This window comes from Cryptomeria japonica, chromosome 2 (assembly GCF_030272615.1).
Source record: "Cryptomeria japonica chromosome 2, Sugi_1.0, whole genome shotgun sequence".
NCBI lineage: Eukaryota > Viridiplantae > Streptophyta > Pinopsida > Cupressales > Cupressaceae > Cryptomeria > Cryptomeria japonica.
The window spans coordinates 37,300,532-37,327,725 of record NC_081406.1 but is presented as its reverse complement, the minus strand read 5'-3'; positions in this window follow the sequence as shown (position 1 = coordinate 37,327,725).

The window sequence follows — 27,194 nt, the reverse complement described above, 5'->3', positions numbered from 1 at the left end:
AAAAAATTATACAATAATGAAAAAACAAAAAGTGAATGGTGAAAAGATAAATCCCAAATTTATTGGGGGTTCTTCCATTAGAATATGATGCAAAGTAAGTTACCCAACTAAAAGCAAGTGGTAGTTTTGGATACTTTGACAAAAGCTCATTGAGTTTGAAAGAAATAATTCTAAATATGGAAAATTGTTGTCCAGAATAAGATCAACTATATTTTCTATGAAAAAATTATACAATAATGAAAAAACAAAAAGTGAATGGTGAAAAGATAAATCCCAAATTTATTGGGGGTTCTTCCATTAGAATATGATGCAAAGTAAGTTACCCAACTAAAAGCAAGTGGTAGTTTTGGATACTTTGACAAAAGCTCATTGAGTTTGAAAGAAATAATTCTAAATATGGAAAATTGTTGTCCAGAATAAGATCAACTATATTTTCTATGAAAAAATTATACAATAATGAAAAAACAAAAAGTTAATGGTGAAAAGATAAATCCCAAATTTATTGGGGGTTCTTCCATTAGAATATGATGCAAAGTAAGTTACCCATCTAAAAGCAAATGGTAGTTTTGGATACTTTGACAAAAGCTGTTCTGGTGCTGCTTGCACGGCCATCTCTGAGAGGCAACGCCTTCTTCCAACAGTACCCTAATCCCTCCAGATTGGCATGGATAACTACTGTGCAGAAACAGTCCTGGAGACATGCCTGCTGGCACTCAGCTTCACTAACACCAGTTGTGGTTTCATAATCATTCCCCGACCAATCTATGTGCCCTTCATCGACCATCTCTCCGCCGTTTGTACTGCAGTTCATCGTCTGCTGCGATGGGCTTTGAAAGCATCCCTTTGAAGGGTTGTTTTTCTCAGCAAAGTCGAATCCAGGAGGACAACTGCAACGGGATGAATTTTCCACAACTAGACAGATTCCATTTAGACCACACTCGCCATACCCCTCACATCCATTTCCCTTCACGCACACCAGAGAGCCCACAAAAATCACAAAGATTAGCGTTGCAGTAGAAGACCTACCCATAGAAATATGACGCAGGAGGAGATTTGTTCTAACCAAGTATAACAAGGTTATTTATGATTAGGGGTTTCTGATGCCCTCTGGGAGATAACGGAGTCGTCGTATTCACTCCTTGTTTTAAATAAGAATAACTGAATACGAGTGCAAAAATAGCCCATCGGTAAAATCGATCTATTTTAAAGGTTAAGTTGGTGACGTCGAAAAATGTGCCGGCTATTTGGGAGAATCGTTCCTCAAGTTGGCGACAAACACTTGAGCCAAGCACTCAGACATAACATTTTTTTATTGAAATCTATGAGTTGGCTGTTAGACATAACATTTTTAGATATATATATTCTAATGAAGCAAAAACTATGAATGCTTTTGGCGTAAGTGGAAGAACATGTCTATATATTCTAAAACTGTATATAGATAGATTGTATTCTGTCCACGTTGTGTGTGACCATAGGTATACAATAGCCGTTCGGATTGTGTGAAAGGATGAAGAATTCTTCCCTTAACCTTTTGCATAGGGCTTTCCATATTCATTCCAATTACTTACTTTGAAAGTCGGAGCGAACCTTGTGGCAGTCTTTTGACATTGTTTCCTTGTAAATTCATCAATTTGCAACTTCTTCCTAAAATTGTCTCTCAACTCAAAAACAAATGGAATCGTTAGTTTAATAATGCAACTTTGTATAAATTCAATGGAAATCTCTAGCCCTATGTTTGTCTTTGTAGAAAGTTGTTCTAACTTTGACTTTTTTTTAGTGATAAATTTCATTTATTTCAATTTTCAGACATCTCATGTTTCTATTATTCTTGACCCACGCATGCTAGACACTTTTTTATGATTGTCTTATTTCTAAGCACCCGTAGTCTATATCCATTAAAATCTTATTATTAATTTTCTTTTGCAATTTCTATTAGAAAAATGTTTTGTTTGAGTTTAATATTAATGTTAATGTGATCTCTATTTTTAACTGATTTGGTAAATAGGGATAGGGCCTAAATCCTTACATAACAACCAACAGACAAAAGAGAGGTCTCACAAGCAGTGAGACTACCAAAAATTGAAAAAGACACATTTTTTCGAAAACGAGAAGCTGTTGACCAGAGTAGTGAACCAGTGAGAGACAATTAAGTCACCTTGAATATAACTTGTGGGTTTTCAAAAGAACCTTGGAACCTAAAAACCAAAGACAACTATTTAGTCCTCTTAGATTTTGTGATAAAATAATCATTTTTAGATCTTCAAGAGCTCAATTGCTCCACATTACTTTGGCTCCCATTAGATTTTCTAAAATTTTAATAGATTTATTTCCAACATCCACATTCGTCTCAAGACTAAGCTCTATGGAAGAGGAAAACAAGGGAATAGAGTGGGTAAATAGGAAAACATCCTCATCAGTCCAAACGAGAACCTTAGAAGAAGAGACTAGAACTGGGGAGAACCAAGGGATGAGAACAAATCAAGGATGAGAGGAGGAGGGAGATCCTCATATGTCACCCCCAAAATTTGGGCCTCAAAGACTAGAGGGGGTGATGAGGGGGGAACAATCATAGAGAGCACATGCTCAGAAGTGAAAAATCTATTATGAAGGAACTTGAGCAGAGGAATATGAACCACCACCAAGAGGGAGGGAACAAGTGGAGATTCAATAGTGATAAGTTTAGGAACAACTAGGGGGAGGCAATTTTATTAGTAGGGGAGGGGATATACTGAGCATCAACAATAGGGAGAGAAGCTAGCACATGAACAAGTAGGGGGTGAGTCAACTCCACAACATGAGAAAGAGAATATTTACCCTTAGAAGGTAGGCCAAAATATTTGTACCTTGAAGTACCCAAGGGACATGAAGCATTGATGAGGTGGCCTGAAAAAGAGAAATTCTAGGAAAATGGGGTTTCATTTTCATATTTGATGGCTTAAGATCATTTCCCAAGCCTACAATCCAAGATGATTAAAGTGGGATGAATCTTGTGGGGCTCCTTACTTACATAGAATATTCCATAAACAAACCTAGTTCTAGAAAGAGTGAAATTTCTTAGAAGCTAAGAAATTGGCCAAAGGAGTTGGTTATACCAACAGTAATTGCTTCGTCCCAAAACCCCAATTGGAAGTTTGAGAACCTAACCCAAGTGGGAACAACAACTGGGAACCCTTGCAAAGGTATGAATTTGAGATTCCACTTGTAGAGTAGTGGAATTCTCTTACTAAAGAACCAAGGTCTAGTAGTAACAATGTTCAAGCAGACTTCAAAATGGGATTCAAAGAGGCAAAACAATTTTTTTTGAAAAAAAAAGACATAAACATTACCTTTGATAGCCCATCTAGAAGCTACCCTTTTCCTAACCACTTCAATATTAAGGCACCTTCCAAATAATCTACCAACCAAAGTGTTCTCTATTTTGGTCATTGACCTATGCAAAGTGAAATTCTAAAACTTTATAGCAACTCCCTCCTCAGAGCGCACAATCTAAACACCACCTATGGATTTGTTCTTTTGTTCTAATGAGCATTAAAAATTTATGGATTTGGGTTTTTGCACAATCTATTCCGATCTACCTTAAAAGACCCTAGAATAAATCACATATTAGGATACCATTAGAAAATTCACACTTTGGCATCTGGGTTTTGTGTTTAAGAGGTCTTTCCACATTACCCCTAATTATGCCTCTCTAGCCGGTATTGGAGGTTTGACACTAAAAGTATTCACCAGACATATTAGAAAGAATATTGGGAACTTTAATGAGGTCTGTACATGTTTAAAGGTCCCTCCCATCCCAATTTCACTCACCATTCAATCCATTGTCCAAGGTTTTCATCCACTTCTTTTGCTGCACAGGTTTGCCACATAAGAGATGTCAAGCCTAGGGCATCATCTTAAAAATTGAAAATGACACTTCCTGCCTCCTAAAACACTTATAAAATTTAATATACAAGCCAATTCAACATTCTCCAAGGTTTCAGGTCATTCCCATGGTGGAATGTTGAACTGTGACCCTTTTTGCATCAAATCCCTGGTTTTAAGGGTTTGTCAAGCCACCAATAAAGAAAATTACTCTAACTTTAAAATAAAAAGAGTTTCAAGACTTCACTCCAACACAAAATGAAATATGATTCATAGCCTCAATTTTTCCTTCTCTTAATTCATACCAATCATCCATACAAATCCATACAAATTGCAAAAAACACAAGGAAAATGAAGTAAATTGTAGTTTTAGAGTGATTTGGAAACAATAATTTCATCACCAACTGCTCCAAACCTATTAGCATTCTTCCTTAGTCTTATATCATGCCAAGGAACTCCTCCAACCACCCCCAATGTGTACATTCAACCAACTAACCGTTGGGTAACCAAAAATGCAAAAAACTTGTTAAAGTTGTTCATGACAACATAGCAACTTTTGACAATTATGGCAATTTGGCTCTTGCCTTCACACCAAAAGGACAAGAATGAACAAACAACATACCTAAGACTCCTAAACACCAAAAACATAAACAAAATGCCCATATAAGGCTTTGGACCAAATTTACACATCTGGGAGCCTTATGGCTTATTACATTGTCTTAGGACCACCATGGACATCACCATGGATCAAAACACATCCTACCACAAAATATTCGCATGTAACAACACACATCCAAATGATGCAAACATGTATCATAGTGCCCCTACACCAGATAAAGAACACATAAAATTACTTAATCTATCAAAGGTAGTTGCAGTAATTTTTGTTTCATGAATCTAAGAAGAATATATCCAATTTATAGTTTTTAATAATTTTCCTAATGATATTCTTCTTGTTAGGACCATTCAATCCTCTTACTTTCTATAATAGAATAATCATTTTTGGATCTTCTAGAGCTCAATTACCCACATTACTTTGTCTCTCATTAGATCTTGTAGATTTTTAAAGTTATTTTCAACATATACAATCGTCTAAAGAATAAGATCTAGGGAAGAGAAAAATAAGGGAATCAAGGTAGTAGCTAGGAAAACCTACTTATCAGTCTAGATACCAATATTAGTAGAATATACCAAGACTAGGGAGAAGCAAGGGATGATAACACAACAAGGTGGAGATGAGGAAGGAGATCCTCATATGTCACCCCCACAATAAGGGCCCCAAAGACCAAAGAGGGCGACAAGGGGGGAACAAGCATAAAGAGCAAAAAATCAAAAGTAAGCATCCATTATAAAATAACTAGAGTGGAAAAATAAGAACCACCACCATGAGGGAGGGAGGGAGTGGAGCTTCAATAGTGATAAGCTTGGGAACAACTAGTGGGTTACACCATTAGGGGGGAGGGGATATGCTAATCATCAACAATAGGGAGAGAAGATAGAATATGAATAACTAGGGGGTGAGTTAGCTCCACAACTAGCTCCACAACACAAGAAAGAGGAGCTTTACCCTTAGAAGACATGCCAAAATTCTTGCACATTGAAGCACCCAAGGGACAAACATTGATGAGGTGGCTTGAAGAAGAGAAATTATGGGAAACTACTATTTGATAGCTTAAGAAACTTTCCCAAGCCTAAAATCCAAGAGGGTTGAAGTGGGAAGAACTTTGTGGAGATCCACACTTACACAGAATATGGCATAAACAAACCTAGTTCTACAAAGAGTGATATTTCCCAAGGTGATAAATTGGCCAAAGGAGCTAGCTATACCAACAATAATATCTCCATCCCAAAACTCCAATTGGACATTCGAGAACCTAACCCAAGTTGGAACTGTAGACACCTAAAATTGTCTTGTCTAATCAAATAAATATTTTATTTATTTAATTATTTTATCCTGTCTTCTATTAATTAAATAAATTCTTATTTATTTAATTAATTCATTTACCCTCTTCTATCCCTTTTCTAATTTAAATAAATACTTGTAATTATTTAAATCATCCTTTTCCTAAATTAAATAAATATATTTTTTATTTAATTAATCCCACTTCTTCTATTAATTAAGTAGATTTATTTAATTAATTCTTCTCGTACCTACCCCCTTTACCATTTAGTTATTTCCTCTACCTAACCTTTAATCATAGCCGACCATTTATCTTTACACTTCTTAATCTTATCCCACCATTTCTTACAATGTTCTCTATATAAGAGAATACCCTCTTCCTTTTTAGCCCTAATCACCTATTCATCTAATGCCTTAATCAATCATATGCAATCAAGCCTTCTTGTGATCAAGCTATCAACCATAATCCGTTCTTTGTTGAGCTCTTCTGCATACATAAAATCTGAGAGCAAATATATTAAACAAGATCAGTGGAGAAAGGAGAGAATGGAGATTGAAACCCTACTTGACATGTGAATGGTACTTTTTTGTATTTTGTTGATTTGCATGATCTTAGGTATCTCTATTGGTATTGGTGAATGTTTCATTGTAGGACAGATTGTTTGTGGTTGGATCTTTTTGGTTTTACAATAGTTTATGATCGCCATATTTTCACCACATACAGGAAGAACTAAGAACTCTTCTAAAGGTTTGAATCCAAGATGCCATTTGTAGAGCACCAAAATTTTCTTACGAGAGAACCAAGGTCCAGTAGTAACAATTTTTGAGCAATCTTCAAAAAGAGATTCAAAGGAGAACCAAAACAAAAAAATTTAAAAGAAAAAGATAGTAACATAACCTTTGATAGACCATCTAGTAGCTTCTCATTTCCTAACCACTTCAATACTAGGGCACCTTCCAAAGACTATACCAACCAAAGTGTTCTCCATTTTGGCCATTGACCTATGGAAGAAATTATGAATCGTTATAGTAGCCCCCTTTTCGAAGCACACAATTTGAACACCACTTATGGATTTGTCTTGGTGAGCATTAAAAATAAATTTCAAGGTGCAAAGCACACTAAAGGATCACCCCAACCCTCAAAAGATAGATGGGCCAAAGAGGGCCCCCACAAGGGAATCTTAGTGGAATTCTCATCACTTCACATAGTTCCTAAACCTATAGCATGTTCATCTCCAATAGAACTTGCAAGCTTCTTTGCAAAAGAAGATTGTTGCCCACCAATTACCACTCCCATTTCAAAATTTTATGATTGGTTTTTGACTTATCAATTATTGGATGTATAATTGTAGAACAGTAATTTACAATTATCTTATGTAGTCAATTATTGTAATTTTTTCACTTAGATTAGATTTAAGTCTTATATTTTCCTTATTTTTTTCTCATTTTTTTTCATTACAAATTATTCTATTTGATATTATAAAAATTTCAACAAAGAATCAACATCTCATCTTTGAAGGTTGACTTAGGTTGACTTACAATCTACATCATATGTTTTCACATTTCTCATGTTTAATGTTCATATAACTGCACATTTATATGAGGAACATAATTTTGAAAATCAACTTAGTCCTCTATACATTCATTCCTATACCTTGAAATTTTTGACTATGAATTTGCATCTATTCCTTAAATAGCTTTTCCCTTCAACCTTGTTAGCCTTACTAATTTTTTACAAGCATTCCAGGTATAATACTTTAGGAAAATCTAGCCATTATCTACTTGCATGTTGAATACTCCATATTGAGCATTAGAACGATCTTGTGTTTGAGAACAAGCATATAGTCATTGATATATCATTAGGTTAAGCATATTCCATTCGCATTAGTCACACAAAGAGACTCGATGCTTACATCATCCTTTGTCTAAGCGAATGCTTATACTTTGATTTATGAACTAATCATCTTTTATCTTTGTATTAACATTTTTACAAGCGAATACTATATTTTGATTTGTGTTGCCATCTTGTTTATCAACATTGGGGCTCAAATGTAATCAAGTAGCTCCAAAATGTTTCCCTTTGTCTATAACAATCCTTTTAAGGTTCTTTTCTACACTCTTATCTTTCAAACATGGTTGAAAGCTCAACTGAACTCATAAGGAGTCAAAGAATAATTGACATAATTGTATCATGAAGATAAGACGACACGTGTATCCTTATCCACGAGGATAATAGACATTCTAGACATAATTATAATTGTTTAGACAATCCAAAACCTAAAAATAAAATGAAACTACATCAATTATTTTATTTTATAACCTAAACTATTTAATTCTAACTAGTCTATAATTAATTGCACCTAAATAAGTGTATGGTTACTTTATTTGCCCACATAGTACAAGCAATGAAATACTAAAAGATAGTGCGGTTCTATTACAATATACTTTGTTCTCTGGAATTGAAACAAGAATGCACATCTTCACAACTCAAAATATACTTTGATTGTGACATGAAATAAAAAAGGATCTCATTTGTCTAGATTAACACAAACTGCCATTATTCTATTTATATTACTGTGAGCATAATTAGCACATCTTTTCGAGTGCTTACATTATAATTAGATTCAAAGCATGCTATACCACTAAGTGCAAGTGGTAGTTTTGGATACTTTGACAAAAGCTGTTCTGGTGCTGCTTGCACGGCCATCTCTGAGAGGCAAAGCCTTCTTCCAGCAGTACCCTAATCCGTTCAGATTGGCGTGGATAACTACTGTGCAAAAACAATCCTCGAGACATGCCTGCTGGCACGCAGCTTTACTAATACCAGTTTTGGTCTCATAATCATTCCCCGACCAATCTATGTGCCCTTCATTCACCATCTCTCCGCCAATTGCACTGCACTTCCTCGTCTGCTGCGACGGGATTTGAAAGCATCCCTTTGAAGGGTTGTTTCTGACAGCAAAATCGAATCCAGGAGGACAACTGCAACGGGAGGAATTGTCTACCACTAGACAGATTCCGTTCAGACCACACTCGCCATACTTCTGACATCCACTTCCCTGCACGTACACCAGGGAGCCCATAAAAATGGCCAAGAAAAGCGTAGCAGTAGCGGCCATACCTGAAGATATGATGCAGGATGAGATTTACTCCAAACAAGCGTTCTTTATGGAAGTTGGATGGAGGCATAGAGCTTTCTCATGGGTCTGTAGTGGATAACGCGCATTAAAGGACTGTTGCCATGATGTGATCTTGCGTGCCCACTAAACATGGCTGCAATTTGGCGACAAACTGTTGAAGATGAGCACTTACAGATCGAGTTTTCCTGCACTGCTAAGAAAGAGACCCCTTCCAAGTACCTAATTTTGGTGAAACCTTTTTCAAGGAGAGTAGTCCAGACTAAATGATCAATATAGCCTTGAGTAGCCGGCATGCCTAAATAAGTCGTGGTGAGAACGTCGACCTTATAATTGAAAGTGTTCACGATCATTAATTTTAATCTCTAGGTGTTATTCAGGAAGAAGATGACACTTTTGTTGAGAATAATACATTGTCTACAGACTTTGGCATAATCACAAAGGATTCTCAACTATTCCTTGGCCTACGAAATGAAAGCTTCTCCCATCAAAATAGTATCTACCATGAATTGCTAGTGTGAAACCAGGTTAAAGAAATAAGAAAGGATAAAACAATCTACACTTCCCTTAAGAATGTTGCTTTCAATATCTCTTCCTAACACTTCAACAAGAATAATGAACAACTAAGAAGAAAGAGGTTCTTCATGTGTTATTCCTATAGAGGCATTAAAAAAATCTTCGGGACTACCATTGAAAATAATAGAAAAAGAAAAAGAGAACACATAGATTTCAAGAAGTGTCAGAAACTTATCTTTAAACCTGCTTTTATGGAGAACTTTAAATTGGAAAATCCATGAAAATTTATCACGTGATTTAGAGATATCTATTTTGAGTGCCATGGTTTATTTTTTCTTTTTTCCATGGAATGGAGGGTTTCTTCAACCAACAAGATCACATTAGTTTAAATGCCTAGAATGAAACCTTTCTGATTGCAATTGATCATTCTATGAAGAGCTAGCTTAATACATTGAACCAAAATTTTGGAGAATACTTTGTAGATGGTATTGCATAAATTAATGGGTCTAAATTTAGACATTCTATTAGTAGGATCTCTTTTAGGAATAAGAACAAGAAAGGTATAGTTTTGTTTAGTTCCTTGAGGGGCTTATAAAAGTGTAAAAAAACATTCAGAGCGAGAGTCACATCTTTAATATATCAAAATAAAATTGAAAGAAAGGGAATCCATGAAGATTAGGGGCTTAAAAGGGATTTAAGGAGAAAACCCTTCGGCTCATTGTTGGAAATAGGTGTTTCCACCTAGTGTAGATACAAGTTGGATAGGGAGTAGGGAACAATGTAAATGAGCTAATTGATAGTCACATCTTGGTGGGGGTTCTATAAAATTTGTAGACTAAATGAATAATTAAAGAAACCCGATTGCTTATGACTGTATATCCTTATCTATCGAAAGATTCCCATTATTATCATCCATATGCTTGGAGATCCTATTCATGAGGGTGGATTAGTGGAAGAACTTCGTATTGTGGTCTCTTGAGCCTTGACCCACTTATTCTTGGATCTCTACTTCCAATAGTTTTCCTATTTCTTAGTCAAATTATAAATTTCACAGAGACAAATAAATTCTTCAGACTCTAGGTCATCGAGAGCTCCCACACACTCCATATGAGCTTGGATAAGTTTGAGATGATCCTTAACAATCTTTTTCTAAGAGAAGATATTATTGAAGGAGTTCCTATTCTAATCCCTCAAAATCTTTTTTAAAAGTTAAAAATTTATGAAGTAATTTATACACGGTGAAACCTTAAAAATCAATCTTCCATCGATAAACAATCATATTCCTCACAATCAAGAGGTAGATACACATAATTTCGAAATGAAAAAGATAAAAAAATATATGATGAGAATCCTTCCAATTTAGAAGCAAGGTAGAATGATCCAACCCCATCCTTACAATAGAGGAAAACTAATAGAGATGGATAATATCTCCAGAATTAAAACATAAGAATCTATTGAGGCTCGTTTAAATTAATTTTTAGCTCATCCTTTTGTTAGACTAGGAAAATTGATAGCTAACCAAATTAAAATCAACGAGTCTCCCTCTTTACAAGATTAACTCTAGATCCATCAACTATTAGAATGCTCTTGATAGCCTCCCAATTTCTTTGAAGGATAGAAGGGAGAGTTGAAGTCACCCATCACCATCTAGAATGAGAGTCTAAAAAAATCTCATGCTACTCAAAAGGGCATCATAGAAGAACTAACACTAAAATATGTTATTGGGGGAATGTTAATTGAGAGAACCCAACTGACTGGATCCAATAGATTTTTGAAGAAGACATTTAAGGAATCCTTGTTCTTGGAGACCAAGGTAGCCTAGAAGGAGTAGAATTTCAAAGAGAAACCAAGCCTCTAGAATCCAAGGATCAGTTTCAATAATGAGGGCTTAAGAGAAAGACCAAATAAAATTACTTACTTTATCAAAGGCAACTACGGTAATTGTTGTTTCTTGAAGAAAAAGAATATCTAATTTATATTTTTTGTTAATTTTCTTGATGATATTCTTCTTGCGAGGACTATTGAATCCTATTACATTCCATGATAGAATAGTCATTTTGGATCTTCTAGAGCTCAATTTCTCTACATTACTTTCACTCCCATTGGATCTTATAGAGTTTTAGAGATATTTCCAACATCCATATTCTTCTAAAGACTAAGCTCCAAGGAAGAGGAAAACTTCATCATCAGTACATACACCAACCTTGTTTCCACTTGGATTAGGTTCTCGAACCTCCAATTTGTGTTTTGGGACAAAAAGATTATTGTTGGTATAGCCAAATCCTTTGGCCAATTTCTAACCTTTGTAAATGTCACTCTTTCTAGAACTAGGTTTGTTTATGTCATATTCTATGTAAGTGTGGAGCCCCAAAATATTCCTCCCACCACAGTCCTCTTGGATTCTAGGATTGGGAAATAATCTTAAGATATCAAATATTCAAATCCATTAGGGGGAGGGGCTATGCTAAGCATCAACAATAGGGAGATAAGCTTTTACATGAACTACTAGGGGATGAGCCAACTCTACAACATGAGAAAGAGGATCTTTACCCTTAAAAAGAAGGCCAATATGGTTGCACCTTGAAGCACCCAAGGGACAAGCATTGATGAGGTGACTTGAAGAAGAGAAATTCTGGGAAAATAGGGTTGCATTTGAATATTTGATATCTTGAGATTATTTCCCAATCCTAGAATCCAAGAGGATTGTGGTGGGAGGAATATTTTGGGGCTCCACACTTACATAGAATATGACATAAACAAACCTATTTCTAGAAAGAGTGACATTTCCAAAGGCGAGAAATTGGCCAAAGGAGTTGGCTATACCAACCATAATCTCTTTGTCCCAAAACACAAATTGGAGGTTTGAGAATCTAATCCAAGTGGAAACAACAAATGAGAACTCTTCCAAAGGTTTGAATCCAAGATTTCATTTGCAGAGAACCAAAATTTTCTTACTAAAGAACCAAGGTCTAGTTGTAACAATTCTCAAACAATCTTCAAAAAAGGATTCAAAGGAGAAGCAAAACCAAGAGTTTAAAAATAAAAAGACATTAACATTACCTTTGATAGCCCATCTAGAAGTTGTCCATTTCCTAACTGCTTCAATATTAGGGCACCTTCTAAAGAATCTACAAACAAAATTGTTCTCCATTTTGGTCATTGACCTATGCAAAGCAAAATTCTAAATCTTTATAGCAATCTCCTCCTCATAGTGCATAATACAAACACCACCCATGGATTTGTCTCGACGAACATTAAAAAATTATTTCCAAGGTGCAAATTTAGAGGATGTGACTAGGGAGATTGAAAATAGGAATTAAATCAATTATCTTAAATCCTTTTTCAAGGGAAAGGCCATGAGAGACAAATAAATGAATTCAATTAAATAAATTGGGCATTTATTTAATTAAATAGGTGAAATATAAGGTTAAATAAAATTTATGAAATTAATTTTCTTATGGGGGTTCGGCCTAAGAAATACAAGAATAATACAAATAAGATTGACCAAACTATAGTGGTTGATTTTAGGTGTCTATAGTGAGAACAAAGGGTCTTACTGAAAATGAACTATTTCCGCGTTACAAATCTACTACTAATAATGCAAATTAAGAAGATCCCTAGTCTTTAGGAGATTATTTTAGATATTAGACCTTCTTAGTAGTTGTTGGGAGTTATAGAAATTGATGTCTTAATGGTCATTGAGGTATTTAAATATCATAATTAAAGAAAATGTATTATGAAGGAACTTGAGCGGAGAAATAGGAACCACTACCAAGAGGGAGGGAACAAGTGGAGCTTCAATAGTGATAAGTTTAGAAACAACTAGGGGGAGGCGATTCCATTAGTAGGTGAGGGGATATACTAAGCATCAACAATAGGGAGAGAAGCTAGCAAATTAACAACTAGGGGGTGAGTCAACTCCACAACATGAGAAAGAGGAGATTTACCCTTAGAAGGTAGGCCAAAATATTTGCACCTTGAGGCACCCAAGGGACAAGCATTGATGAGGGAGTGTGAAGAAGTGAAATTCTAGGAAAATGGGGATTCATTTTCATATTTGATGGCTTAAGATCATTTCCCAAGCCTACAATCCAAGATTATTAAAGTGGGAAGAATCTTGTGGGGCTCCTTACTTACATAGAATATTCCGTAAACAAACCTAGTTCTAGAAAGAGTGACATTTTCTAGAAGCTAAGAAATTGGCCAAAGGAGTTGGTTATACCAGCAGTAATTGCTTCGTCCCAAAACCCCAATTGGAAGTTTGAGAACCTAACCCAAGTGGGAACACAAATTGGGAACCCTTGCAAAGGTATTAATTTAAGATTCCATTTGTAGAGTACTAGAATTGTCTTACCAAAGAACCAAGGTCTAGTAGTAACAATGTTCAAGCAGTCTTCAAAATGGGATTCAAAGAGGCAAAACAATTTTGTTTTAAGCAAAAAGACATTAACATTACCTTTAATAGCCCATCTTGAAGCTACGCATTTCCTAACCACTTCAATATTAAGGCACCTTCCAAATAATCTACCAACCAAAGTGTTCTCTATTTTGGTCATTGACCTATGCAAAGTGAAATTCTAAAACTTTATAGCAACTCCCTCCTCAGAGCGCACAATCTAAACACCACCTATGGATTTGTTCTTTTGTTCTAATGAGCATTAAAAATTTCTTTCCAAGGTGCAAAGGACACTAAAGCACCAACCCAACCCTCAAAAGATAGATAAGCCAGAAGGGCAAAACATAGGGGACTCTAAGTGGAATTCTTATCAATTTATGTAGTTCTTGAATCTATAGCACAATCTCCAAAAGCACTTGGAATCTTCTTTGCACCAGGAGATTCTTGCCCACCACTTGTTGCTCTCATTTTAAAATTTTATGATTTCTTTTTGACTTATCAATTATCGCATGTAGAATTCTAGAATAGTAATATAATTATTTAATTTAGTTAATTATTGTAAATTTTTCACTTAGATTAGATTTAAGTCTTATATGTTCCTCTTTTTTTAATCATTTTTTTCATTACAAATTATTCTATTTGAGATTATTGAAAATTTCAACAAAGAATCAACATTCCAACTTTGAAGGTTGACTGACAATCTACATCATATATTTGCACATTTCTCATGTTTGATGTTCATATGAGCTCACTTTTATATGAGAAGCATAAAGTTGAAAATCAACTTAGTCCTCTCTACATTTGTTCCTATACTTTAAAAGTTTTTATTATGAATTTGCATCTATTCCCTAAATAGCTTGTCCTTTCAACCTTGTTCTCCTTACTAATATTTTACAAGCTTTCCTAGTATAATGCTTTAGGAATATCTAACCATTATCAATCTACTTGCATGCCAAATACTCCATATTGAGCATTAGAATACCCTTGTGTTTGATAACAATCATATATTCATTAATAGATCATTAGGTTAAGCATATTCCATTCACACTACACCACATAGAGAGATTTGATGCTTGCATCAACATTTTTCTAAGTGAAGACTTATACTTTCATTTATGAAATAAACATCTTTTATATTTGTATAACATTTGTCCAAACAAATAGTATATTTTGATTTGTATTGCCATTTTGTTGATCAAATGTCATTAAGTAAGTAAAAAATGTTTCCCTTTGTGCATAGCAATCCTTCAAGGTTCTTTTCTACACTATTAACTTTCAAACATAGTTGAACGCTCAAATGAACTAATATGAAGGAGACAAAGAATAATGGACATAATTGTGTCATAAGGACCATATCATATGTGTAGCCTTGTCCAAGGGGATAGTAGACTTTCTAGACATAATTGTAATTATTTAGACTATCCAAAAATCTAAAAATAAAACAAAACTACATAAATCATTTTATTTACCATTTTATTTATAATCTAAACTCTATTTAATTCTAATCAATCTTTATTATATTATATAATGAATCGCACGTAAATAAGTGTATGGTTACTTTATTTGCCCACATAGTACAAGCAATGAAATACTAAAATATAGTGCGGTTCAATTACAATATACTTTGTTCTCTGAAATTGAGACAACAATGCACATCTTCACAACTCAAATTATACTTTGATTGTGACATAAAAAAAAATTAAAAAGGATCTCAATTGTCTAGATTAACACAAACTGCCATTATTCTCTTTATATTACTATGAGCATAATTAGCACATCTTTTTGAGTGCTTCATTATAATTAGATTCAAAGGATGTTATACCACTAAGTGCAAGTGGTAGTTTTGGACACTTTGACAGCAAAATCGAATCCAGGAGGACAACTGCAACGGGAGGAATTGTCTACCATTAGACAGATTCCGTTCAGACCACACTCGCCATACTTATCACATCCACTTCCCTGCACGTACACGAGGGAGCCCATAAAACTCGCCAAGAAAAGCGTAGCAGTAGAGGCCATACCTAAAGATATGATGCAGGATGAGATTTACTCCAAACAAGCGTTCTTTATGGAAGTTGGATGGAGGCATAGAGCTTTCTCATGGGTCTCTAGTGGATAACGCGCATTAAAGGACTGTTGCCATGATGTGATCTTCCGTACCCACTAAACATGGCAGCAATTTGGCGACAAACTGCTGAAGATGAGCACTTACAGATCGAGTTTTTCTGCACTGCTAAGAAAGAGACATATTTTTTTCTAGTTTTTTCTACATGTTAGTAATTGGGTTTTTTTAGGTCTTTGGGGCATTTTCAGCCCTTGAAAATTTGGCCGGTCCTTTAGAACATTGTCGTAGGCACGTTCTTTTAGGACTTCGCCTTCAACTCTTGGAGACCTTTCCAACGAGTTAAACGGCTCGCAATTTCGAGTCCTGAGTAAGAAGTTAGGTCTAGTCAAAGTTAGGATAAAATTTGATATAGTTTTTTGAAAATTTCGTAGTTTTAGATTTTATTATGTAATAAACAAATATGACTATTGAGTTTCGATTCTCAAGGGGTTTTGGTGACCCTTTGAATCTCATGAACTGTTATATGTTGGATTTTTGAATTGAATGGATTACTTTTTAGCTTGCTTCAATTCTTTGTTTACCTTGTTTGTGTAAGAAAATCTAGAATACCACAGGTCCTCACTCAGGTGTTGTCATCTGAATCCATAATTCGGATCAAGAGTAGTCCAGACTAAATGATCAATATAGCCTTGAGTAGCGGGCATGGCTAAATAAGTCGAGGTGAGAATGTCCACCTTATAATTGAAAGTGTTCACGATCATTAATTTTAATCTTTAGGTGTTATTCAGGAAGAAGATGGCACTTTTGTTGAGATTAATACATTGTCTATAGACTTTGGCATAATCAGAAAGGATTCTCAACTATTCCTTAGCCTATGAAATGAAAGCTTCTCCCATCAAAATAGTATCTACCATGAATTGCTAGTGTGAAACCAGGTTAAAGAAATAAGAAAGGATAAAACCAATTACACTTCACTTAAGAATGTTGCTTTCAATATCTCTTCCTAACACTTCAACAAGAATAATGAACAACTAAGAAGAAACAGGATCTCCATGTCTTATTCCTCTAGAGGCATTAAAAAAATCTTCGGGACTGCCATTGAAAATAATAGAAAAAGTTAAAGAGAACACACAGATTTCAAGAAGTTTTAGAAACTTATCTTTAAACTTGCTTTTTTGGAGAACTTTACAGAGGAAAATCCATGAAAAATTATTACATGATTTAGAGATATCTATTTTGAGTGCCATAGTTTATTTTTGCTTTTTTCCATGGAATGGAGGGTTTCTTCAACGAACAAGATCACATTAGTTTATATGCCTAGAATGAAACCTTTTGTATTTCCTTGAGGGGCTTAGAAAAGTGTAAAAAAACTTTCAGAATGAGAGTCAAATCTTTAATATATCAAAATAAACTTGAAAGAAAAGGAACCCATCAAGATTAGGGGCTTAAAAGGAATTCAAGGAGAAAACCCTTCACCTCATTGTTGGAAATAGGTGTTTCCACCTAGTGTAGATACAAGTTGGATAGGGAGTAGGGAACAATGTAAATGAGGTAATTGATAGTCACATCTTGGTGGGCTAAATGAATATTTAAAGAACCTGATTGCTTATGACCGCATATCCTTATCTATCCAAAGATTCCCATTATTATCATCCATATGCTTGGAGATCCTATTCTTGAGGATCAATTGGTGGAAGAACTTTGTATTGTGTTCTTTCGAGCCTTGACCCACTTATTCTTGGCTCTCTATTTCCAATAATTTCCTTATTTCTTAGTCAAATTAAAAATTTCACTGAGACAAATAAATTCTCCTGCACTAGGTCATCGAGAGCTCCCACACACTCCATATGAGCTTAGATAAGTTCAAGATTATCCTTAGCAATATTCTTCTAGGAGAAGACATTATCAAAGGAGTTCCTATTCTAATCCTCATAAAAAAAATATAAAAGTTAAAAATTTATGAAGTAATTTAAAAATGGTGAAACCTTAAAAATCAACTTTCCATCGATAAACAATCATATTCCTCACAATCAAGTGGTAGATACACATAAATTTAAAATGAAAAGGATAAAAATATTTGTCATGAGAATCCTTGCAAATTAAAAGCAAGGTAGAATGATCCAACTCCATCCTTACAATAGAGGACAACTAATAGAGATGGATAATATCTCTAGAATTACAACATAAGAATCTATCGAGCCTCACCTAAATTAAGTTTTAGCTCATCCTTTTGTTAGACTAGGAAAATTGATAGCTAACCAAATTTAAATCAATGAGTCTCCCTCTTTACAAGAATAAATCTAGATCCATCAACTATTAGAATGCTCTTGATAGCCTCCCAATTTCTTTGAAGGAGAGAGAGGAGAGTTGAAGTCACCCATCACCATCTAATGAGAGTCTAAAAAAATCTCCTGCTACTCAAAAGGGCATCATAGAAGAACTAACGCTAAAAAATGTTGTTTGGGGCATGTTAATTGAGAGAACCCAATCGGCTTGATCCAATAGATTTTTGAAGGAGACATTTAGGGAATACTTGTCCTTGGAGACCAAGGTACCCTAGAAGGAGTGGGAATTTCATAGAGAAGCCAAGGATTCACATCAATAATGAGGGCTTAAGAGAAAGACCAAATAAAATTACCCACTTTATCAAAGGCAACTACTGTAATTTTTGTTTCTTGAAGAAGAAGAATATCTAATTTATATTTTTTGTTAATTTTCTTGATGATATTCTGCTTGCAAGGACTGTTCAATCCTATTACATTCCATGATACAATAAACATTTTGGATCTTTTTGAATTCAATTTTTCTACATTACTTTCACTCACATTGGATCTTTTAGAATCTTAGAGTTATTTCCAACATCCACAATCTTCTAAAGACTAAGCTCCAAGGAAGAGGAAAACAAGGGAATAAAGGGGGTAAATAGGAAAAATTCCTCATCAGTACATACACCAACCTTATTAGAAGAGACCAGGACTAAGGAGAACCAAAGGATGAGAACACATCAAAGATTAGAGGAGGGAGATCCTCATATATGTCACCCCCACAACTAGGACCTCAAAGACTAGAGGAGGTGATGAGGGGGGAACAATCATAGAGAGAACAAGCTAAAAAATAAGAGTCTATTATGAAGGAACTAGAGTCGAGGAATAGAGACAACCACCAAGAGGGAGGCAATTGGTGAGGCTTCAACACTAATAAGCTTAGGAATAACTAGGGGAAGGCAAATCCATTAGGAAGAGGGGCTATACTAAGCATCAACAATACGGAGATAAGCTTGTACATGAACAACTAGGGGATGAGCCAACTCCACAACATGAGAAACAAGATCTTTACCCTTAAAAGGAAGGCCAAAATGTTTTCACCTTGAAGCACCCAAGGGACAAGCATTGATGAGGTGACTTGAAGAAGTGAAATTTGGGAAAATAGGGTTGCATTTGAATATTTGATATGTTAAGATTATTTCCCAAGACTAGAATCCGAGAGGATTGAGGTGGGAGGAATATTTTGCAGCTCCACACTTACATAGAATATGACATAAACAAACCTAGGTCTAGAAAGAGTGGCATTTGCCGAGGTGAGAAATTGGCCAAATGTCATGAATCGTATTCTTGATATGTGTATTTCAAAGATTTAATGTAGGTTTTTATGTATGCATTCAAATTAAAATAGATTTGAGCATTCAATTTAAAAGATAATTCAGATGTGAGGAAATATTGTATGCATTTTATTCATGCAATTGATATGTAATTCGATATCTAGTATTCTTTAATTTGGGATTGTCATTGCTGATGAATTATCAAGTGCAAGTGATGCAGGAACAAGTGAACAAAGTCGAAGGCGAGAACATGACTCAGGTAGAGTTGTTTTTAACTAATGACTTCGATGGAATAGGGAATCTCACAAACCACATTAGTGAAATTATGCATATACATTTATGTCTGCATTTATGAATGATTTTGAATCATGAATGAAATATTATGTTTTATTTGTCTAAAATGGGTGAAAAATCATTAATAATTTGAATTCTACAACCTAGCATACCATATATAGAATGATTAATCATTTTGTTTATATAGTTGCAAGTTAAATGGTAGACAACTTTGATTTTATCGATCACACATATTTTCGCATATATATATATTTTGAGGTGAATTTGTAAATTTAATTTATACGATTATTATCTTATGCTATAAAAATGATTATTCATAAAACATATTTATTAATATTGGCATATAAGTAAATTGTGATTGTATATTATAACATTAAAGGTCTAAGTTTAAATATTAGAATGTAATTAAAGATAGTCGCATGTTTTATTGAAAGGTGGCAGTTTTTATATGATAAGCGACTATGTCGCATGAACCATAGGGAGGCCGATTAGACTTAAGTCGATTTATACATTACCGTAGGGTGGCCAAGCTAGTCAATAACTAATGATAAACTCAGAGCTAAGGACAGTGATTACTATGAGTCGATATGTGGCATAAGACCAACACGTAGGCAACCATTAATGCAGAATTTGGAGGTTTTAGCGTGGAAATCATGGCATGCAATGTCTCAAACTAAACATAGACCCTTGGTTAAAAATAACGTGGATGCTAAGGCATAGACCTAGTAGGTTCAGCAAAGAACTCGCTCCAGACAAATGTGTAAGTGTTTGTAATTATCGTTAACTTTACTAACTTGTCCATATAGCGATAAATCTGCCATCAACCACGTTAAGAACTGTAGATTGACTTCTTCATCCCACGCAGATTGGAAGTTGACAACTAGTGGTGGCCCATAACCGTAGTAAAAGATGCAAACAACTTCAAGGTATTAAAAGATAACAGGCACGTGGTGCCATAATGATAGGAAAATGAGCGATAAGAAACTAATGCATAGGTAAACATGCACAATAACAACAGAATATGCATCAAGAGTTGTCATCTCTGATAGACGTGGAGATGTGAGAAGAGTTTAAACATAGACTCAAGTAGAAGACTCCAAATCAATAACAATCACCAAGCCTCTAAATAGGGAGAGATCGTAGGAAAAACTAGGATAAATAGAGATGGGAGATAGGAAGATGAGGACACATTCACAAGCAAGGAGAGATGATAGACTCACGAAGAAAAGAAGAGAATAGAAGAGGGAATAGAGAAGATACGCTTATAGTATCGAAGAGAGAGAGAAGAGAATTGTTTGATAATAGAGTGGTAGGATAGATTCAAGATAGATTTTCAAGCAAGGCGTAGTTCTATTTGGCGGAAGAGAATCAGAAATCTTACAAACCAGATCAACCTTAAAAAAGGTTGGATTTCTTTTGATTTTGGTTATTATTTGGAATAAGAAAGTATGAAATTGGAAGTCTTAGATATAGAGCATGATTATTTATATGATTTTGCATATGTCATTGTTTTATTGAAAATATATTATTAATCGTTTGAAATAGATGAATGGAAATCATAGAGAAATAGAAGTTAATTAATCTAAGGGCTATAGAAGTGTAATTTGTCTAAATGATTAGTTTATATTTCCATTTAAGAATGTGTTTGCATACCTTTTTGTTTATATGAAAGAAAATTCATGCTTGTATAACACCTTCTTTTGCATTGTATTTTATTTAGTCGAAAGATTGATTATGAAACTATATTGCTTATGAAATTTTATTGTTTTTCCAAAGTATGAAAGATTGTCTTCAATAAGATAAATTAGACAAAATAATGTTAGTAGGGAAACTGATATTTCTATTTTTTTTAAAAGATTGTATTCTCAATTGTATTTGTGTTTGAGGGAACCAAGCTAGGGATTGGCTTGAGTTAGAAAGTTACCTTTCAAGACAAGTGCCGAATGTGGATTTTTAGAGAGAATAGTTGATTTTTTCAACTATTCATTTGTTGTGCATGGCATTATACTTGGCCAAGTAATTATTTGAATTATCCATAGAAATAGATGGAAATTCCTTATTTTATGCTCTCTACCACATCCTTGAATGAAAATGAATGCTTGTTTCTTACATGAATTAGAAAAATGAAAATGCTTGTATCATCTAGGCATGCACCAGATTCCCTCTTGCTTTTTGAATTCTTTGGTTAAAACAATTCATGTAGGGTTGGGTATTCTTGATTGACCGAGAATTCCGGGGAAGCGTAAGCTTCAAGGTTGGGCGAAAAAAGTGCCTAATTCTTGTTCTCATCTTCATTCAAAGGACTGAAGGAAGCGACTCAGAATGGAGATCGACGGATGCATCTCACCTTCATTTTTCTTGTATATACTTAAGGCAATATAAAAGCCTAAGTAGGGAATAAGGACTTATATGTTGAGAAATTTGTATTATTCATTTACATGATAATGATATATCTATGAATGTTTTATATCCATATGTGATATTTCCCCATATTTTGTATGAAATAGACTTAAGGATGAAAATTTGAGTTTATTTATGAATAAAGAGTACTTTAGGTTTACATCCTAAATTTACATCTTTACATTTTGGTATCAGAGCCTAGGTTTTATAACACTAGGACCTATGAGTCACTTCGCAAGAAGAATTTGGAGATTAATAACTTATGTTGAAACATTAAAGAGATGGTGCGCATCAAGAAGACAACTCGAAAGTCTGTAGCTGGGAATGCCCATTATCTGAGGGTCAAGAAGGATCCTCTATCTTCTGTCAAGCCTATTTTGGATAACGTTCCTCCCGAAATGAAACTAGTTCCTGAAGAAAATTTTGTGATAGAAAAAGGCCCTACTAAATCCCTTACTAAAAAGACTATTCCTATAGAGGAAAAAGAGCCCGAGTTAGAATACTCACCAATAAAGCCAATTGTGATAAGTTCTGATGAGTCCGAGGAATATACTCCTCTAAGTGATAATGAATCTGAGGGATATACCCCACTGAGTGAGAGTGAATCTGAAGGTTATACTCCCCTAAGTTCTAGTGAGTCTGAATGATAAACTTCCATGACTCCTCCAGAAGAGTAATGTAATGTGTAATAACGCTTCTATTATCAATAAATAAAGATGTCTTCCTTTCTATTATAAAGTTGAGTTGAATATTATGTTTTTCTTATAAAATTCCCATGATGAGATATATATGTATTTTGACCCTAACTTATGTTATAAACTTGAATAAAGTGGATTTGTAAATTATCTAACTATGCCATATTATAATATTGTTTCCCTATAATAGTGAATAGGGGTATTTCATCTCTTTAGTTATATTATAAGGCTAGATGTTAGGGAACATGATAGAAGTTACGAAACTCATAACATTGTAAATATGTTTCTTTTTCGCTAAGAAATATAAACATTTCCGGATGTAGAAATGGTTGAATAACAATGGCCTAAAGAACCACAAGGGCTGAGCCTAGTAATGGGAATGAAAGGCTGGATCAAATCCTTGATCTACTTAATCAGAAAAGTGTAAGAATGAATGACCTCGAATAGGAGGTTCGACAGGAAGCCCCAAGGGTTGAGGAGCAGCCAAATAACCAAGCCAGAATAGAAGTAGAGCTAGTAAAAAATTTGAAAAGAATAGTCCTACCGAGGTTTGATGGAAAAACTATTGGTGATGGTGAGAGGCATGGGTAATTGAAATGGAGAAATATTTTGGTCTCCACAACATGTCAAATGAAACCAAGGCAGTTTGGGTTGCTTATCAGTTGTCTGGTGAAGCTGCTACTTGGTGGGACAACGAAAAATCTGAAAGGAAACTGCAACCAAGAGAGATCACTTGGGAATTGTTCTTGCAATCCTTCAAGAATAGGTGGCTTCCTCAGTTATTCTTCGATAAGAAGATGACTGAATTTCAAAACCTAACTCAAGGTAATATGTCGATAACACAGTACTAGGAGAATTTTACCAATCTCCTTAAGTATGTTCTAAAATACTAGATGGATGAAAGATTCCGCATCCGGAAGTTTATTTTGGGTTTAAGAACCCATATAGGAGTAGAGGTGGATATCCATAATCTAGTGGCTATGTAGGAGGTATTTGAGAAGGCGACCAAGCAAGAGCAAAAGTTGCAGCAGTTGAGGAACTTTTGAAAGAATGTGAACAACCGATCGAATTTTGGGAATAGGAACTTCCAAAGGAAAAATAACAACAACAATTAGTAGATAAGAAATCTTAAGAGGGGACCCAACACTTAGGAAAGAGGAAAAGTGAATCAAGATGGAAACAAGAAAGTAAACAATAACACCAATGCCCAATAGAATGTGGACAGAGGAAGGTTTGGACGCCATCCTGGACCTAGGGATGGGTGTTATAATTGTGGAGGGAGTCATTACGCCTCCAATTTTCTGCAACATACCTCTACATAGAGAGGAGCATATCAGCAAGGAGCCCCTCAACATCAGATTCACACTGCAGTCGACAATCGTCAAGCTGATTTCCAGGCCGCACCTATTCAGATGATGGGTAAGCTTTCTGGACAAACAGTTTCTATTTTAATAGATACAGGAGCTACTGAATGTTTTATTGATCCAAAAGTAGTTTCTAGAATATCTGTTAAACCTGGTTATATTTCAAATTCATAGATGGTTCAGTATGGAAATCAAGCAGAAAGAAGGGTAGATACCTGTCTATTTTGCAGTGAATTAGAACTTCCCAGTTTCCAAACTCAAGTTAACCTTTATGTTGCACCACTATCATATGATGTGATCTTAGGTATCAATTGGTTGACTAAACATAAAGCCATAGTGAACTGTGAAGGTAAGGTCATCAGTTGCATTGATGATTTTGGGAATTCCGTTGAAATTTTCAGATCTCAAAATCCTCTTGAATTGAGATACATTTCAGAAATGTAACTCAAGAAGGCCCAAAGAAAAGGATGTTCCATCATTGCCATCATGGTTAATGATTTGAATAATGTAGAGAAAAGTCCTAAAGATTATCCTGTCCTTGCAAAGTTTCTAGATGTCTTTCTAGAAGATCTTACCAAGTTACCACCTAAGAGAGAGCTCGATTTTTCTATAGAACTCTTACCTGGAATGGAGCCGCAATGTAAGGCTCCATATATAATGACAAAAATAGAATTGTATGAGCTTAAGGCTCAATTGCAAGAGTTGCTTAGGCAAGATTTTATTAGACCAAGTGTATCACCGTGGGGTGCACCGGTGATCTTTGTAAAGAAGAAAGATGGTACCTTGAGGTTATGCATTGATTATAGGATGTTGAACAAGGTAACTATCAAAAATAGATATCCTCTACCAAGGATAGATGAATTATTTGATCAAATGAAGGGTGCATCGGTATTCTCCAAGATTGATCTTCGATCCGAATATCATCAGTTAAGGATTAAGGATGAAGATATTCCTAAAACTGCATTCTGAACAAGGTATGGGCACTATGAATTCACAGTTGTACCATTTGGTTTATCCAATGCCCCAGCAACATTCATGAACCTCATGAATAGTATTTTCAGAGATACCTAGATGATTTTGTTTTAATCTTCATTGATGACATATTGATCTATTCTAAGAATGAAGAAGAACATAAGAAGCACCTGAGGATAGTTTTGCAACTATTGAGAGATCGTAAGCTTTATGGGAAATTCTCTAAGTGTGCCTTCTTTCAGGAAAAGGTGCAATACTTAGGTCATGTCATATCCGCTAAAGGAATTTCAGTTGATCCTGCAAAGATAGAAGCAATAGTAGATTGGCCAACACCTCAAAACGTTTCAGAAGTTTGAAGTTTTATGGGACATGCAAGATATTATAGAAAATATTTGGAAGGGTTTTCCAGGATAGCAGCCCTAATTACTTCACTTCAGAAAAAGGAAAAAAAAGGTTTGAATGGATTGAGAAGTGTGAGAAATCATTTCAACTCTTGAAGCAAAAATTGACAACAACACCGATATTAATTACACCAGATCCCAATGGACATTTTGTAGTAATTATAGATGCCTCGGGTGAAGGTGTGGGAGTAGTGTTGATGCAAGAAGGAAAGGTGGTTGCATTTGAATCACGAAAGCTAAAGCAATATGAGATGAATTATGCTCTGCATGATTTAGAACTTCTAGCTATTGTGCATGCATTGCAAATGTGGAGGCATTACCTTTTAGGGAAGCCTTTTGAGCTTAAAATGGATCATTTAGGATTGAAGTATATTTTTACACAACCTAACCTAAATGCAAGACAAAGAAGGTGGCTTGAATTTCTAAGTGAGTATGACTTTGGTATTGAATATATCAAAGGGAAGGAAAATAGAGTAGCTGATGCTCTCAACAGAAGAAGACACCTATCTTCTATGGTTACAATGAAGACAAACTTGAAACAACAAGTGTTGCAGAATCTTCCAGAAGATGAACATTATCTAAGGGTTAAACAAGCCTTGGAAAGAGATTCTTCAGATCATTGCTATGATGGATATGAGATAGAACCATAAGGTATTTTGAGGTACCAAGGAAGGATGTACATACCAGAAGGGGGAAAGTTGAGGAAGTTAATATTGCATGAGATGCACAATACACCTTATTCAAGACACCCTGGAATAACAAAGATGGTAGCTGATCTGAAATCCTTGTATTTCTAGCCTAGACTCAGAAAAGAAGTGGTTGAGTATGTAGCATAATGTTTGGAATGTCAAAGGGTAAAAGATAAACATGTTCATCTAGCAGGACTTCTATTCCAACATGTTATACTAGAATACAAGTGGTAGGTAATCAGTATGGATTTTATCCAAGGATTACCAATGAGCAAGAATAAACATGACACTATCTTAGTAGTGGTAGATAAGTTGACTAAAGATGCACATTTAATACCTGGGAATCTCAAAGATGGATCATTTGTTCTTGCGAAGAAATTTGTGCAAGAAATTTTTCGATTACATGGTGTTCTAGAAACCATAATATCTGATAGGGATACCAGGATGACTTCTAGATTTTGGACAACATTGAATGCAGCATTGGGAACAAGGCTAAATTTTAGCTCAGCATATCATCCTCAGACTGACGGCCAAACAGAAAGGGTTAATCAGGTAGTGGAGGATCTATTGCGAATGTATTGCATGGATCAGTAGTACAAATGGGAGGAGTACTTGCCCTTAATTGAATTTTCTTATAACAACTCCTTTCATGCATCATTAGGGATGACACCTTTTGAAGCACTCTATGGGCGAAAGTGTCGCACACCTATCAGTTGGGATAGACTAGAGGATAGGATCATTATTGGTCCTAATTTACTTAAAGAAATGGATGAGCAAATGGTGTTGATAAAGAGTAGGTTGAAGGAAGCAGATGATCGATAGAAGAATTATGCAGACCGAAATAGAACTTACAAACAATTTGTTGTAGGAGATAAAGTCTTTTTGAGAGTCAAACCTCATAAAAGC